The sequence below is a fragment of the Chiloscyllium plagiosum genome, unplaced genomic scaffold (genome assembly GCF_037043375.1).
Source record: "Chiloscyllium plagiosum isolate Xiang-an unplaced genomic scaffold, Cpla_swu_hap1 HiC_scaffold_21, whole genome shotgun sequence".
NCBI lineage: Eukaryota > Metazoa > Chordata > Chondrichthyes > Orectolobiformes > Hemiscylliidae > Chiloscyllium > Chiloscyllium plagiosum.
Window position 1 is genome coordinate 2072119 of NW_028270159.1, and position 18688 is coordinate 2090806.

The window sequence follows — 18688 nt, forward strand, 5'->3', positions numbered from 1 at the left end:
TTACTCTGCCCTCAATCTTTTGGTTACTTCCTTAAAAACTCAATCAAGTTTGTGAGACACTATTTTCCTCACACAAAGCCATGCTGACTATCTCTAATCAGTTCTTGCCTCTCCAAATCTATGTAAATCCTATCTTTCAGAACCATCTCCAACAACTTATCCACCACCGATGTTAGGGTCATATATCTATAATTCCCAGGCTTCGCCTTACCACCTTTCTTAAACAAAGGCACAACACTAGCCACTCTCCAGTCATCTGGCACATCACCTGCAGTTATAGCTGATACAAATATTTCTGCAAGGGAAAAAAAGCCACAATGTTTTTCCCCTAACTTGCCACAACGTCCTGGGATACACTTGATCAGATCCCAGAGATTTATCCACCTTTATGTTTTCTAAGATCTCCAGTACTTCCTCTTGTGTAACATGAACTGTTTTCAAAACATCAGTATTTATTTCCCAGAGTTCTCTAGCCCCCATTTCTTTCTCCACAGTAAAAACAAATGCAGAATATTTAATTAATAACTGTCCCACATCCTGAGGTTCAACACAAAGACAATCTCTTGATCTCCCTAGTTTCTCTCTTGTTCTTAAAGCATTTGTAGAATTTCTTGGAATTATCCTTAACCTTATCTGCCAAGTTTATATCAATATTTTTGCCATCCCGATCTCCCTCTTAAGAATGCCCCTACTCTCTTTATACTGTTCAAGAAATTCATTTGAACCCAGTTGTCTATATCTAATATATGATTCTTTTTTACTCTTAACTAGAACTTTAATATTTTTATTCCTCCATTGTTCTCTAATCCTACCAGCATTACTTTTTACTCTAACAGGAACAGAATGGCTGTGAACTCTCAATATCATACTTTTGAAAGCCTCCCACTCATTAGACATCACTTTTTCTGTCAACTCAAATCAACTTCCTAAAGTTCTCATCTCATACCATTAAAATCTTCTTACTCCAACTAAAAAACTAACTTTTATGGAAGGCTGATCATTTTCCATCATTTTTTAAAAACAAATAGAACTATGGTGACTAGACCGAAAGTGTTCCCCTACTATCACTTCAGTCACTTGCCCTGCCTTATTACCTAAGAGAAGGTCACGTTTTGCTCCTTCTCTAGTAGGAACATTTATGTATTAATAGGCAATGGTAAACATTTAAAATAATTAATTAATAAGCTGCATTTACTGAACCAGTGCAAGCACAATGTGTGGTGCTTTAGATCAGGTGGAGGGTGGGTGGGCAATGGGGGGAAATTGGGAGAAGAGTTCCGGGGACTCTTTCCCTCCTGCCCTCAACTCCTTTCTTCACCACCCCACCACCAGCACTTCACCCCACACATCCTGCCCGCAACATTGCCTCCTCCAATGTCCTGACTGTCTGCTAATGAACCTCGTTTCCAAAATGGCATGCTTCAAGTTAGGGTCTGGGCTACTTTCTTGAAATGTGTTTTCAGGGAGTCTGACCTGGACCATAACAAAAGGAACATTATTTATTGTTGAATACCAAAATAGAACCACTACTTGTGGGGTACATAGGCTAGTCCAAGCCCAAGACAGACAGTTCTATAGGCTTGTATTTTCTAATCAACTTGTTCAGAGATATTGTTACACAGTCAGGTAGATGGGTGACTACTAGAAGAGACAGGCAGCTTGTGCAGGAGTCTCCTATGGCTATTCCCCTCTCAAACAGGCATACCCTTTTGGATACTGTTGAGGGGATAGCATGTGGCACCACAACTGGCTCTGCTGTAGAACAGGGTCGGGCATAGTCCAAGCGAGCAATGGTAGGAGACTTGCTAGTTAGGGGCACATTCAGGTGTTTCTTTGGCTGAGTTCGGGACTCCAGGATGGTGCGTTGCCTCCCTGGGGCCAGGGTCAAGGACAGCTCTGAGCAGTTGCACAAAATTCTTAATGGGGAGGGTGATTAGCCAGACGTTGTTGTGCATATTGGTACCAACGATATAGTAGAAAGAGGTATGAGGTCCAGCAGCATCAGTACAGGCACTTAGGAAAGAGGCTGAAAAGCAGCACCTCGAGGGTAGTAATATCTGGGTTACTGCCAGGGCCACATGCAAGTGAGGAAAAAATTGAAAGATAGGACAGATGAATGCATGGCTAAGGAGCTGGTGCAGTGGGCAGGGTTTCAAGTTCTTGGAACTCTTCTGGGGAGGGGTGACCTGTACAAGAGGGACGGTTTACACCTAAACTGGAGGGGAACCAATATCCTCGCAGGGAAGTTCACTAGTGCTACTCGGGGGGGCGGGAGGAGTTTTAAAACTAGAGTGGCGGGGGCTAGGAACAAGAGCAGCAGGTCAGCAAGCAGAGGAATTCAGGGGAAGGTAGATGTTGTGGCCAGTAAAATCAGTAAGAAAGGAGAGGCAGAGAAAGGTAAATGAACATAATAGTACCAATGGGCTGGTGCGTTTATTGGAGATGCTGGAGATCAGAGCTGAAAATGTGTTGTTGGAAAAGCGCAGCAGGTCAGGCAGCATCCAGGGGACAGGAGAATCAACGTTTCGGGCATAAGCCCTTCTTCAGGAATGAGGAAAGTGTGTCCAGCAGGCTAAGATAAAAGATAGGGAGGAGGGACTTGGGGGAGGGGCTTTGGAAATGCGATAGGTGGAAAGAGGTCAAGGTGAGGGTGATAGGTCAGAGTGGGGTGGGGTCGGAGTGGTCAGGAAGAAGATTGCAGGTTAGGAAGACGGTGCTGAGTTTGAGGGATTTGACTGAGACAAGGTGGGGGGAGGGGTAATGAGGAAACTGGAGAAATCTGAGTTCATCCCTTGTGGTTGGAGGGTTCCTTGGTGGAAGATGAGGCGCTCTTCCTCCAACCGTCGTGTTGTTGTGGTCTGGCGATGGAGGAGTCCAAAGACCTGCATATCCTTGGTGGAGTGGGAGGGGGAGTTGAAGTGTTGAGCCACAGGGTGGTTGGGTTGGTTGGTCCGGGTGTCCCAGAGGTGTTCTCTGAAACGCTCCGCAAGTAAGCGGCCTGATTCCCCAATATAGAGGAGGCCACATCGGCTGCAGCGGATGCAATAGATGATGTGTGTGGAGGTGCTGGTGAATCTGTGGTGGATATGGAAGTTTCCTTTGGGACCTTGGAGGGAAGTGAGGGGGGAGGTGTGGGCGCAAGTCTTGCACCTCCTGCGGTTGCAGGGGAAGATGCCGGGAGTGGAGGTTGGGTTGGTGGGGGGTGTGGATCTGACAAGGGAGTCACGGAGGGAGTGGTTTTTACGGAACGCTGATAGGGGAGGGGAGGGAAATATATCCTTGGTCGTGGGGTCCGTTTGGAGGTGGCGGAAATGATGGCGGATGATACGCTGTACATGGAGGTTGGTGGGGTGGTAGGTGAGGACCAGTGGGGTTCTGTCCTGGTGGCGGTTGGGGGGGGCGGGGCTCAAGGGCGGAGGAGCGGGAAGTGGAAGAGATGCGGTGGAGGACATCATCGACCACGTCGGGGGGGAAATTGCGGTCCTTGAAGAAGGAGGCCATCTGGGTTGTACGTTTTTGGAACTGGTCCTCCTGGGAGCAGATGCGGCGGAGACGAAGGAATTGGGAGAATGGGATGGCGTTTTTACAGGGGGCAGGGTGGGAGGAGGTGTAGTCCAGGTAGCTGTGGGAGTCGGTCGGTTTGTAGTAGATATCCGTGTTGATTCGGTCGCCTGAGATAGAAATAGAAAGGTCGAGGAAGGGGAGGGAGGAATCTGAGACTGCCCAGGTGAATTTGAGGTCGGGGTGGAAAATGTTGGTGAAGTGGATGAACTGATCAACCTCCTCGTGGGAGCACGAGGCGGCGCCGATACAGACATCGATGTAGCGGAGGAAAAGGTGGGGGGGTGGGGCCAGTGTAGTTGCGGAAGATGGACTGTTCCACATATCCTACGAAGAGGCAGGCATAGCTGGGGCCCATGCGGGTGCCCATGGCTACTCCTTTGGTTTGGAGGAAGTGGGAGGATTGGAAGGAGAAGTTGTTCAGGGTAAGGACCAGTTCAGTCAGTCGAAGGAGGGTGTCAGTGGAAGGGGACTGGTTGGTACGGCGGGAAAGAAAGAAGCGGAGGGCTTTAAGTCCTTCATGATGGGAGACGGAGGTGTACAGGGACTGGATGTCCATGGTGAAGATAAGGCGTTGGGGACCGGGGAAGCGAAAATCATGGAGGAGGTGGAGGGCATGGGTGGTGTCCCGAACGTAGGTGGGGAGTTCTTGGACTAGGGGGGACAGGACTGTGTCGAGGTATGCAGAGATGAGATTTACACCGCTAAGGCCGAACACCAGCTCGCAGATTCCTCCTCCTACTGCCCCCTTGACCATGAACCCACCCCCCACCACCCCCCACCACCCCCCACCACCAAACCATCATCTCCCAGACCATCCATAACCTCATCACCTCAGGGGATCTCCCATCCACCGCCTCCAACCTCATTGTCCCACAACCCCACTCCGCCCGTTTCTACCTCCTGCCCAAAATCCACAAACCTGACTGCCCCGGCCGACCCATTGTCTCAGCCTGCTCCTGCCCCACCGAACTCATCTCCCCAACCGCCACCAGGACAGAACCCCACTGGTCCTCACCTACCACCCCACCAACCTCCATGTACAGCGTATCATCCGCCGTCATTTCTGCCACCTCCAAACGGACCCCACCACCAATGATATATTTCCCTCCCCTCCCCTATCAGCATTCCGTAAAGACCACTCCCTCTGCGACTCCCTCGTCAGATCCACACCCCCCACCAACCCAACCTCCACTCCCGGCACCTTCCCCTGCAACCGCAGGAGGTGCAAGACTTGCGCCCACACCTCCCCCCTCACCTCCCTCCAAGGCCCCAAAGGAAACTTCCATATCCGCCACAGATTCACCTGCACCTCCACCCACATCATCTATTGCATCCGCTGCAGCCGATGTGGCCTCCTCTATATTGGGGAGACAGGCCGCTTACTTGCGGAGCGTTTCAGAGAACACCTCTGGGACACCCAGACCAACCAACCCAACCACCCTATGGCTCAACACTTCAACTCCCCCTCCCACTCCACCAAGGATATGCAGGTCTTTGGACGACTCCTCCATCGCCAGACCACAACAACACGATGGTTGAAGGAAGAGCGCCTCATCTTCCGCCTAGGAACCCTCCAACCACAAGGGATGAACTCAGACTTCACCAGTTTCCTCATTTCCCCTCCCTCCACCTTGTCTCAGTCAAATTCCTCAAACTCAGCACCACCTTCCTAACCTGCAATCTTCTTCCTGACCTCTCCGCCCCCACCCCACTCTGACCTATCACCCTCACCTTGACCTCTTTCCACCTATCGCATTTCCAACGCCCCTCCCCCAAGTCCCTCCTCCCTACCTTTTATCTTAGCCTGCTGGACACACTTTCCTCATTCCTGAAGAAGGGCTTATGCCCGAAACGTCGATTCTCCTGTTCCCTGGATGCTGTCTGACCTGCTGCGCTGTTCCAGCAACACATTTTCAGCGTTCATTTCAATGCAAGGAGTATTATTGGCCAGGCAGATGAGCTTAGAGCCTGGATCAGTACATGGGACTATGATGTTGTGGCCATTTACAGAGAGGGACAGGACTGGCTCCTCAATGTTCCAGGGTCTCATTGTTTTAGATGAGATAGGAAGGTAAAAGAGGTGGAGGAATTGCATTACTAATCAGAGAGAGTGTCACATCTGTATTCAGAGAGAACATACTGGAGGGCTCATCCACTGAGGCAATATGGGTAGAACTCAAAAATAGGATGGGTGCTGTCACTCTGATAGGATTATACTAGAGGCCTCCACCCAACAGCCATCAAGACATTGAGGAACAAATATGCGGGCAGATAATGGAAAAATGCAATAAAATCAGAGTTGTCATAGTGGGTGACTTTAACTTTCCCAAAACTGACTGGGAATCCCTTAGACCAAGAGGCTTAGATGGGGCAGAATTTGTTAGGTGCACCCAAGATAGTCCAAATAGAGGAGGGACCATGCTGGATGTTATACTAGCTAATAAGCTGGGCCAGGTGACATCTGGAACACGCACTTCACATTTACATTTGAAATAAGGAAACGTTAGGGTCTAGGCGACCTTCTTAAAATATCTTGAGGGGGTCTGGTCTGGTCCATAACAGATGATCGATGAGGATAGAGCAGTGGGTGTTGTCAAAAGCCTTGCTAAAATCCGTCTAGACAATATCCCTCATGGTAGGCTCATCTAGAAGATTAAGATGCATGGGATCCATGGTGACATGTCCCCATGGAATCAGAAGTGACTTGCCCATAGAAGGCAGAGGGTAGTGGTGGAAGGGTGTTTTACAGGTTGGAGGTCCGTGACTAGTGTGTTCCACAGGGATCCAGACTGTACCTCTGTTTGTGGCACACATTAACTAAATTGGATGAAAATGTAGATGGGTGGATTAGTAAGTTTGCAGACAATACAAAGATTGGTGGAGGTATGGATAGTGTAGAAAGTTGTCAAAGGTAAAAGCAGGATATAGATCAGTTGCAGATATGGGGGGAGGCATGTCAGAGTTTAATCCGGGTAAGTGTGAGATGCTGCTCTTTGGGAGGAAAATTATACAGTTAATGGCAGGATCTCTAAATAGCATTGATGTACACAGGGGTCTTGGGGTTCAAGTCGATAGCACCCTGAAAGTGGCTACACAAGTAAATAGGGTGGTGAAGAAGGCATATGACATGCTTGCCTATATTGGTCGGGGAATTAAGTACAAGAGTCAAGATGTCATATTGCAGCTTTAACAGGTTTTTGTTAGGCCACAGTGCGAGTACCATATTCAATTCTAGTAGCCACATTACAGGATGTATGTGGAGGCTTTGGAGAGGGTACAGAAGAGATTCACCAGAATGCTGCCTGGATTAGACGGTATGAACTATAAGGAGAGGCAAGAAAAACTTGAGTTATTTTCTCTGGAGCAGTGGAAGCTGAGGGGAGATTTGTTTGAAGTCTATAAAATTATGAGATGCACAGATAGGGAAGATGGTCAGAACCTTTTTCACCCCAGAGTTGAAGTGTCTAAAACTGGAAGGGCATGCGTTTAAGGTGAGAGGGGAACAGTTCAAAGGAGGTGTGAGTGGCAAGTTTTTTTTAAACACAGAGTGGTAGGAGTGTAGAATGCACTGCTGGGGTAGTGGTAGAGGCAGATATGATAAGGATGTTTAAGGGACTTTTTAGATAAGCGCATGAATATGTGGAATGGATGGAAATGGATCAAGTGCAGGCAGAAAGGATTAATTTAATTTGGTATCATGTTCGGCACAACATCATGTATTATTCTGTGGTTCTAGACTCTAAGGTGGGACTTGAACCTGGGTCTCCTGGCACAGAGGTAGGGATGCTACCAGTGCATCACAGGGCTCCTCAGGGTCTACTTTTTTTTCCTTCTGGCAGTGCTATCACACAACCAGTTTTTTTCTCTCCCCACCAAATCACTGTGAGGTTTTTTTAATATTAACCAGCACTGGTAAATCACCAGCCAATTGTAGCCAACCGTCAAAAAAAAGTGGGGGAGGTGTAGGAAGCGGGGGGAGAGGAGAGGAGGGGGGTCTTGAGTGTCCTTTATTAAAAAATCCTGAGTTTGCTTTTTCTCTTCGTATATCGGGTGATGTTATTAAATGCAACCAAACAGCTTTACCACCACCACCAAACCACCATGATTTTTTTGATTTTAGCTATTACCTATCACCAGTAAATCACCACGTCACAAATTAGATATTTACACGCAAAGCCCACTGCAAGCAATGCAAATCATCAAAGTGAGGAAGGGTTGGGACAACAGGAAAGGGTGATTACTGGTCATAGTTAGTAGTTTAAAACAAAAGTCAGGGTGAATTGGTTGCTCAGTTGCATGTGACAACCAGGAAAAGGTGGAGTGTTGTAAAAAAAAAGAGGGAGGAGAAAAGAAGCAGACCTGTTCTCCCCTACCCACCAACTCAATGGGACATGGAGGTGCAGTAATAGTTTCTTTACCTCTGCCAGGAGGCCCAGGTTCAAGTCCCACTTATGCCTGAGGTATGTGTAAAAACATCCGTGAATAGTTTGAGTGGAAAAACAAATAAAGCAGACACCTGCACCCTTCCCATGGGCCCTTGTGGTGCAGTGGTAGTGTCCCTACCGTTGAGTCAGTCAGCAAAAGTTCAAACCCTGCCTACACTACAAGTATGTAATGACATCTCTGGACAGGTTGGTTTAAATAAAAATGCTGATAATGCAAAGTCAGGTGGGAAGATCATCTTTGAAAGGGAAGCAAAGAAGTTGCAAAAGGATTGAAGGAGGCTGGAAGACCAAGAAAGTGGCAGATAGAAGTACAATATGGGAAAACTAAGTTGTCCACTTTAGTTAGAATGATAGAAAAACAAAATGAGTTAAAATGGAGAGAGAATGAGAGATGGGGAAATGTTGGTATTTAGAAGGATATGGATGTCATTGTACTTGAATCATAGAAAGTACACATGCAGGTGATAGCAAAACAGAAAATCAAATACATAGGTTATGCTTTTTATAAAAAGAAATTGGGTCATAAGAGAAAAGTAACTTTGCTGTATTTATACTTGGTACTGCAGAGAACACATCAAGAATATTATGTGCACTTTTGATTTCTTTTCCTAAGGAACAATGTATGTTATATGAATGGGAGGGGTAATCATTGAAATATGTACAGTTCTTAAATGATTTGACAGGGTAAAAGCTAAGCAAGTGTCTACTCTTTAGGGAATCTAGCAATATCTGGTCACAGTTCCTGAATATAAAAAGTATTTCTCATTTAGGATTGAGATTTAGGATTATTTCTCAAACTGGAGGCCTGTGACTAGTGGAGTGCCACAAGGATCGGTGCTGGGCCCTCTACTTTTTGTCATTTATGTAAATGATTTGGATGCGAGCATAAGAGGTACAGTTAGTAAGTTTGCAGATGACACCAAAATTGGAGGTGTAGTGAACAGCGAAGACGGCTACCTCAGATTACAACAGGATCTTGACCAGATGGGCCAATGGGCTGAGAAGTGGCAGATGGAGTTTAATTCAGATAAATGCGAGGTGCTGCATTTTGGGAAAGCAAATCTTAGCAGGACTTATACACTTCATGGTAAGGTCCTAGGGAGTGTTGCTGAACAAAGAGACCTTGGAGTGCAGGTTCATAGCTCCTTGAAAGTGGAGTTGCAGGTAGATAGGATAGTGAAGAAGGTGTTTGGTATGTTTTTCTTCATTGGTCAGAGTATCGAATACAGGAGTTGGGAGGTCATGTTGCGGCTGTACAGGACATTGGTTAGGCCACTGTTGGAATATTGCGTGCAATTCTGATCTCCTTCCTATCGGAAAGATGTTGTGAAACTTGAAAGGGTTCAGAAAAGATTTACAAGGATGTTGCCAGGGTTGGAGGATCTGAGCTACATGAAAAAGCTGAACAGGCTGGGGCTGTTTTCCCTGGAGCGTCGGAGGCTGAGGGGTGGCCTTATAGAGGTTTACAAAATTATGAGGGGCATGGATAGGATAAATAGGCAAAGTCTTTTTCCTGGGGTTGGGGAGTCCAGAACTAGAGGGCATAGGTTTAGGGTGAGAGGGGACAGATATAAAAGAGACCTAAGGGGCAACTTTATCATGCAGAGGGTGGTACGTGTATGGAATGAGCTGCCAGAGGATGTGGTGGAGGCTGGTACAATGGCAACATTTAAGAGGCATTTGGATGGGTATATGAATAGGAAGGGTTTGGAGGGATATGGGCCGGGTGCTGGCAGGTGGGGATAGATTGGGTTGGGATATCTGGTCGGCATGGACGGGTTGGACCGAAGGGTCTGTTTCCATACTATACATCTCTATGACTCTATGACTCTATTTGAAGAAATTTTATCAAAGGCTTGTTAACATATGAAATTGTCCACCCTTTGGATGCTGTGGATGTTTGTTGTCAAATGTATTTAGATCAACAACTGCCAGGTTTTGTAAAGGATTTAAAGTTTATGGGGATTGGGTGGAAAGGTGGATATAAGTTCGTTCACAATCCTTTCTAATTGAAACTCAGTCAACGGCTGAATGGTTTACTACTGTTCCCAGCTCTTCTGCCAACAGATGGGAGTGCTGGATGGAGATCTTTCAGGAGGCTAAAATTGAACAGGATTTAAAAAATGAAATTGTAAGAGCCAATGTTACAACACCCAGCTCGAAATTTCTTTCACCAGCTTGATAAAGTGTAATTTGCAAAAATAAATTATCTTCACAAATCCACAAGATAAGGAAGTTTCCCATTTGATTACAGATCACAATTTTCTAGGAACTCCTGCCACCTCTTTTTTTAAAAATCCATTCATAGGAGGTGGGCAATGGTGACTGGGCCAGCATTTATTACCCACCCTAATAGCCCTCAAGAAGGTGTAGGTGAATGGCCTTCCTGAACAACAGCAGTCCATTTGATCCAAGTACCCTCCAAAATGTTGTTATAAAGGGAGTACATTAAAAGTTAAACAAATTATGTAATAGAATCAAACTGGTTACAGTGCCCAGGAATACCATTTGAGTCATTGTCACCTATGCTCTCTTTAAAGGCAGCCCCATTCCCCAATTGTTTTCCAACAGCTCAACAAATGCTTTTTCTCCACAGGTAATCCAGAATTGAATCTTTCTCTGCCACATTCCCAGGTTGTGCATTCCAGATCCTAATCATTCACTGAGAAAAATTTGTTCCCCTGATTTTGCCACTGTATCTTTGGCAAGCATACTTAAATTGGTGTCTTCTGGTGTCAATTATAGAAACACAGAAAATAGGAGCAGCAGTAGGCCATTCAGCCCTTCAAGTCTGCTGTGCCATTTATGATCATGGTTGATTGTCTAACTCAAAAGCTTGTTCCCACTTTTTCCCCCATATCCTTTGATCCCTTTAGCTTCAATTGCTATATCCAACTCCTTCTTGAAATTATACAATGTTTGGGTCTCAACTACTCTGTGGTTACAAATTCCACAAATTTGTCACATTATGGGGCGAAGAGATTTATCCTCATCTCAGCCCTAGATAGTTTGCCCTGTATCCTAAGACTGTGACCTGTGATTCTGGACTGTCCTGTCATTAGGAATATCCTTTCTACATTTACCTTGTTTGGTCCTGTTAGAATCCCTCCACCAATTAGGACAATTTAATTACATAATTGATTAATATAAATGATTTGGAGTGTTGAGGGCAAAATCTCTAAATTTGCAGATTATATTAACCGAGGCAGTGCAGTGAACTGTGAGGATGATGCCAAGTGACTCCAAAGAACATTGACAAGTTGGCCAAATTGGCAGATCAAATTTAATGCAGAGAAATGTGAGGTAATATATTTTGGTAGAAGAAATATAGAGACACAAGGCTAATGGTACAACTTTGAGCGGCCGTACAAGAACAGAGGGATCTCAGGGTTCATTCACTTGATTATCTGAAGGCAACCAAGCAAGTTGAAACAGTTGTTCAGAAGGCATTTTGGATCCTTCGGTTTATAAATAGAGATATAGAATATAAAAGTAAGGAAGTGATGCTGCATTTCTACAAATCATTGGTCAGTCTCATATTTGGAATAATATGTTCAGTTATGGGCACCTCATTGAAGGAAAGATGTTAAAGCCCTGGAAAGAGTTCAAAGGAGATTTACTAGAATGATACAAGAAATGAGGGATTTTAGATAGAAGGAAAGATTAGAGAGATTGGGCTTATTCCCATTGGAGCAGAGCAGATTAAGATGTGGTCTTTTGAGGTATTCAATATCATGAACAATCTTGATAGGGTAGTGAGGGATATTCTAATTCCACTAGATGGTAAGTCAGTAACTTGGAGTCACACCTTCAAAAGCTGGGAGTGAGGTGAGGTGAAATTTCTTTACTCAGAGTTGTTAGGATTTGGAAGGTGAGGAGGGATTACATTCTGGAGGGCAAGATGTGGGGCAGGAGGGGGACAGGTGGACATATGTTCTAGCAGATGCTTGCAGCATTCTCTCTCACATGTAGCAAAGGAACATTCTGTTTGGTCACCCTCGTTTTGATTGTGAAACTACTACTGAAATGTAACTGATTAATGTAAACATACAAATAAATGAGTATGCAATAGATTTGGTGGCTTTTGTTCAGAAGTGTAATTTCTGTTCAATGATGCCTCATTGCTGTAAACAATTTATTTGTAACAAGCTTCATATTTTATTTATTGAAGAAATGGTAGCAAAGTTCATTTCAAGTCTTGTTTTAAAAAAAAACTAATTATTTTCCTCTATGGAATATTTCAACTGCCCATTGGCAGTTTTCTAAAGTGCCTATTATTTCTTCTCAAAGTATGATCCTCATCCAGAATTCACAAACACAGATTTTTCAGGAAATGCTATTGGTTAATGTTCAGGAGTAAACTCACACAGTTAATTGCAGTCAATCTCTCACTCAGCAAGGTCCTACTGTGCAGATCTTTAAAAATCAGACCAGAGACCTTTCTGAATGGTTCAACTTCACCCCAACATTACATTAATCAGAGAAGTCAGTTCCCAAATTTCATAATGTGGCAACTTACAAGTCTGTGGGCCATGTGTTGAAAAGTCAGATCTACTGCACAGAAAAATTCATCGGCCATTGAGTCTGTTTTGATTAAAAACAACAAACTAATTATTTTAATCCCATTTTCCAACATTTGACCTATATCTAGCCTCGGTATCACAAGTTTATATCTAAATACCTTTTAAATGTTATGAGCATGATGTCTGCCTCTGCCACTCTTTCAGGCAGTGAGTTCCAGATTCCCAGCACTCAGTGAATTTTATTTACCTCACATCTCCTGTGAATCTCCTACCCCCTCAACTAAAATCTATTCCACTTTCCCCCTTCCCTTGCCCCCCTTACACCGCCACCATCGCTTCCTCTACCAAGGGAAAAACTTCCGTCCTGTCTGCTCTATGCCTATCATGACTGCACACATCTCAATCATGTCCCCCCTCAATCTCCTCTGCTCTAAGGAAAACAATCCCAGTCTGTCCAATTTCTCTTTAGAACTGAAACTCTCCAGCCCAGGAAACATCCTGTTGTTGAGTTCACAAACAATTCTGCAAGTATTTTTGCTGTCCGCCTACCAGTCTCTAGCTTCCCTGCTCAGGAAGTTCAAACATATACAGCACACCCTGCCACATTGAACATCATTTATTTCGTTCTTATTGCTCACAAACCAAATTTAGCTTCATCACTGAACGACCAATTCCACCATTGGACCAGTTACTGGTCGCCGAAAACCCGAAATGCGCATTTTGACACAATTTGCGGGAAGTTATTGATATGGAGCCAATACCTAATCAATAAGTGCGTCGTGCTTTAAAATATTTTGACTGGGAGTTGATTTTTCTTGTTTAGCGGGTCTGGCGGGACTTATGTAGACAGGCGAATGCCATCATGGCTCTGAAGTATTCACTATTTTCTCTGTATATTTAAATCTGAAAAAATAACCACACTGGAAATAAAGTATTTGTATCATTTTGTCTTTGTTTGGATTTGTATCATTCATTGTTTCATTTTAGTTGTTAGATTAGTGGCAGCAGTGTTACTAACTGAAGGAATTCCAAACAAAGTCAATTTGTTCAATCTGGAGGTTTTCTTTAATTTCTTGAAGTTTCTTCAAACTTTCAGCATCAGAGAATTCCTGGAGTGCGGAAAGTGGCCGTATGGCCCATCAGTCTGCACCAATCCTCCCAACCATATCCTACCTCGACGACTCCCCCGCCTAGATCAGAGTGTTGCTGGAAAAGCACAGCCGGTCAGGCAGCATCCGAGGAGCAGGAAAATCGACATTTCGGGCAGGAGCGGTCATGAATGAGCTTTGCCTGCAACGGCGATTTTCCTGCTCCTCGGATGCTGCCTGCTGTGCTTTTCCAGCACCACTCTAACCTAGACTCTGATCTCCGGCATCTGCAGTCCTCACTTTCGCCTAGTTGACTCCCTCGCCTACCCTACCTCTGTAATCCTGTAGTTCCCATGACTAATGAATGCAGTCTGCACATCCCGGAATACTACGGGTAATTTAGCATGGCCAACCCATCTAACCTGCACATCTTTGGACTGTGGGAGGAAACCCACACAGACACGGGGAGAATGTACAAACTCCACATACACAGTCACCTGAGGCAGGAATCGAACCCGGGTCCCTGGCGCTGGGGGGCAGCAGTTCTGAAATATTTTCAACTCATTCTCCTGCGTTCTCTAGGTAAAAACAATGACTGCAGATGCTGGGAACCAGATTCTGGATCAGTGGTGCTGGAAGAGCACAGCAATTCAGGCAGCATCCGCCTGTCCTCGGATGCGGCCTCCTGCGTTCTCTGTTAACTTTAGAAAGCACTTTTCCGGCTGCTTTCCTGTTGTGACAAGTTCACAGCGATTTCAATGAACAGGCAGTGGTGGATCGGAAATGTCCCTGGCTGAGTCATGCAGAGCCGCAGCCTATTGTTCTGGGGATGTGGGGTCGAGTCCCACAACAGCAGTGGGTGAACTTTGAGTTTTAAAAAAGCGTGAAGTTTTAAAAATCTCTCGCTAGCAGCTCAGTATTTATTGTCCGTCTCTAATAGCCCCCGACAGGGTGGGAACTGCCCAGAGACCCGGTCGCTCTGATAATAATTGTAAAAACTCACCTGATTCACTAATGTCCTTTCCTGCAGCTCTCCCTCTCTCTCTCTTGCTCCCTGTTTGTTCTTGGTGTCCAACTAGTTTCCCATTCTCTAATAATGTCCGATTCGTGCTGATAACAAGAGTTAAAACGATTTGAGAAATTGTTGAGACGTGCAGTCCTATCGGAAGGAGCGGCAGTGTGATCTTGGTGGCTCCTAAACAACCAGGAAAACAAAACCCTACCCACGGAGCTTCCCGACTTGTCTAAATGCTCGGTCTCTGCCCTTTCTGTTGGTTGAGATTCGCTCATTCGGATGCAATCGATCAGCGCAATAACGCTCCAACTTGTTCAGTGGCTTGAAATTCAAGCACTTGCTTTCAGTTTTAAAAAGGTTTGATGTTTCCCTCTTCCTAATTTTAGACTGCAACTTTAGAAACAAAACAAACCCCGCTGTTCCAGATTTAAACCTCCCGAGCCCTGTTCAAAGGTTTCCCCTTAGAGTGTATTTACCTGAAAAATGTGTTGCTGGAAAAGCGCAGCAGGTCAGGCAGCATCCAGGGAGCAGGAGAATCGAGGTTTCGGGCATGAGCCCTTCTTCAGGAATGTATTTACCTGGCCGGGTCATGTTGCTTCCTTCGGGAATCTGCTCTGGTCACGAACATTTGGATTGACTCCGTCCACTGCGCACTCTGGAAAGATTGAGGGTTAGAGTCACGACTGTCCCACAACCTCCGCCGCTGGATCCGAAACACAAAACAGTTTTAGAATTCAGCCTGTTCAGAGTTGTGAATACACACCTCTGGAACAGACAGGACTTAACTCAGATCTCTTGGCTTAGAGGAAGGGACACTACGATCCAGAATCCGATTTCGAGAGATCGGTTCTTGGATTGTGAAGCCAGAGTCCCTGAAACTTCCGGGACTCGAACCGTAAAGCGATCCACATTCTTGCAATGAGATAGGATTGAAAGAACCGAACGAGCCCGTGTTAGGCATTCCGTGGATTCAATGCATATTATGAACTAAACTGCCTCGACTGAAGAGATCGAGTTGGAAATGTTTGAAATACTTACAGGAGAGTACTCAGCGTCGGGCTGTTCCCGGAACAGGAGCTACTCCGAGTTCTGCTCCGCACTCACTTTTTATGCTTTGGATCCAGTGACAATTGGTTTATAAATCAGAACCGACCGGCAATCCGAACCGGAATTCCGTTACCTGTTGGGATTGATAACGAGTTCTGGTAACAAACAGTCATCCTGCTGTTGCTAATCTGTAGCTCACAGCTCGCATTTTGTACTCAGCATTCTCCACTGTGCAAAAGCGCAAATACATTTACTATTCAATTCTCCCATTCAATGGCGATATGTTAACCCCTTTTTGATTAAATTCTCAAAACGTGCACACATTCATTCACGCTTACGCACGCAGGCACACAAATATAGACTCGCATTGGGTACATACTCGCATTCATCATTCACTTGCTCTCATTGTTAACAGATTAGAACACAGACGCCGACACACGCCCCATTCACCCATACAGAAAGCATTTAGTGAACAGAGAATCCTTTCAGTCCATTTGTATTTTAAAAAGTGTTTAGATCTACGCTTGAGATGACAAAGCATACAAAGCTATGGGCCAAGTGCTGGAAAACGGAATGACAATTATTAGGCAAAAGTGGGTACTGCAGATGCTGGAGATTAAGAGTCAAGATTAGGTTGGTAAATACAGCATCCGAGGAGCAGGAAAATCGACGTTTCGGGCAAAAGCCCTTCATAGTCGATTTTCCTGCTCCTCAGATGTTGTCTGACCTGCACTACTCTAATCTTGACTGAAAATAATTAGGTGCTTGTGTTTGATTGGCTCAAACTGGGATGGACTGAAAGGTTTTTTTCTGTGCTGTCGTCCTTTGACTTTCAGCACTTACCAATAGCCTTGAATTTTATGACATTTCAAGTGCTCATCCAAATACCTTTTGAATGGTTCTGAGGTTTCTTGCCTTAACTACCCTCCCAGGCAGTGCATTCCAAATTCTCACCACCTACCAGGTGAAAAAAAATCCCTCTTATCCAGTCTAAACCTCCTTGTCACCTTAAAGTTATGTTCCCTTTTTATTGACCTTTCGACTAAGGGATTTAGCTGCTTCCTGTCTGCCCTGTATTTGCCCCTCATAATCTTATACAGCTCAATCAGGTCCCCTCTCATGTTTCTCTGAAGAAAAACAGCTCATCTAGCCTCTCTTCATAGCTCAAATGCTCCATCCCAGACAATATCGTGGTGAATCTTGTCTGCCTCCCTTCCAGTGCAGTCATATCCTTCCTATAGTGTGGAGACCAGACTACACCATGATTCTCCAGCTGAGGCCTCACCAAAATTTCGAATAGTTCCAACATAACCTCCTGCTGTTATAATCTATGCCCTGATGAACAAAGGCAAGTGTACCATCTTTTTCTTAACTACCCTATTGACTTGTCCTGACACCTTCAGAGACCTGTGGATAAGCAATCCAAAATCTGTCTGTTCCTCTGAGGTTCCGAGTGAGCTGCCATTCACTGAGTACTCCTCTGTCTTGTTCCTTCTTCCAAAATGCATCATGAGACCAACTGAGAGGCCACCCTTCCTAGACTGCTTCCCTGTGACCTTGATCCCCAACTGCATTGAGAACAATGACCAAACTATGACTTACAAAAGAAGTCATTAGATTCAAAAAAGCAGCATGGAAACTAGCAAGAGAAAAAAAAATAGACCTGAAGGTTATGAAAGGTTGCTAAGTCAGCAAAAGCAGACCAAGGGATTGATCAAGAAGGGGAAAATAGGATATGAAAATAAGCTTGCATGGAACCTGAAACCAACTGTAAACATTTCTATTATAGAGTCATAGAGATGTACAGCATGGAAACACACCCTTCGGTCCAATCCGTCCATGCTAACCAGCTATCCCAACCCAATCTAGTCCCACCTGCGAGCACCCGGCCCATATCCTTCCAAACCCTTCCAATTCATATACCCATCCAAATGCCTTTTAAATGTTGCAATTGTATCAGCCTCCACCACTTCCTCTGGCAGCTTATTCCATACACGTACCACCCTCTGCATGAAAGTGTTGCCCCTTAGGTCTCTTTTATATCTTTCCCCTCTTACCCTAAACCTAGGCCCTCTAGTTCTGGACTCCCCGGCCCCAGGGAAAAAACTTTGCCTATTTACCCTATCCATGCCCCTCATAATTTTGTAAACCTCTATAAGGTCATCCCTCAGCCTCCGATGCTCCAGGGAAAACAGCCCCAGCCTGTTCAGTCTCTCCCTATAGCTCAAATCCTCCAACCCTGGCAACATCCTTTTAAATCTTTTCTGAACCCTTTCAAGTTTCACAACATCTCTCCGATAGGAAGGAGACCAGAATTGCACGCAATATTCCAACAGTGGCCTAACCAATGTCCTGTACAGCCGCAACATTACCTCCCAACTCCTGTACTCAATACTCTGACCAATAAAGGAAATCATACCAAACACCTTCTTCACTATCCTATCTACCTGCGACTCCACTTTCAAGGAGCTATGAACCTGCACTCCAAGGTCTTTGTTCAGCAACACTCCCTCGGACCTTACCATTAAGTGTATAAGTCCTGCTCAGATTTGCTTTCCCAAAATGCAGCACCTTGCATTTATTTGAATTAAACTCCATCTGCCACTTCTCAGCCCAGTGGCCCATCTGGTCAAGATCCTGTTGTAATCTGAGGTAACCGTCTTCGCTGTCCACTACACCTCCAATTTTGGTGTCATCTGCAAATTTACTAACTGTACCTCTTATGCTCGCATCCAAATCATTTATGTAAGTGACAAAAATTAGAGGAGAAAGGTAGGGAGGAGGGACTTGGGGGAGGGGCGTCGGAAATGTGATAGGTGGAAAGCGGTCAAGGTGAGGGTGATAGGTCAGACTGGGGTGGGGGCGGAGAGGTCGGGAAGAAGATTGCAGGTTAGGAAGGCGGTGCTGAATTCCTAGGAACCCTCCAACCACAAGGGATGAATTCGGATTTCACCAGTTTCCTCATTTCCCCTCCCCCCACCTTGTCTTAGTCTAATCCATCGAATT

General features: G+C 45.2%; 1 long non-coding RNA gene across 1 annotated transcript in view; it reads right to left on the bottom strand.

Moving 5' to 3' along the window:
- LOC122565022 (uncharacterized) overlaps positions 1-15915 on the bottom strand; it is a 137577-nt gene extending 121662 nt beyond the window's left edge. Inside the window, exons 1-4 of the long non-coding RNA XR_015760667.1 lie at positions 15674-15915; positions 15112-15290; positions 14624-14730; positions 12529-12593 (exon numbers count right to left, since the gene is read on the bottom strand). This is a non-coding gene — a long non-coding RNA (uncharacterized LOC122565022). The remainder of the gene's footprint in view (positions 1-12528; positions 12594-14623; positions 14731-15111; positions 15291-15673) is intronic.
- Positions 15916-18688: the final 2773 nt, after the last annotated feature.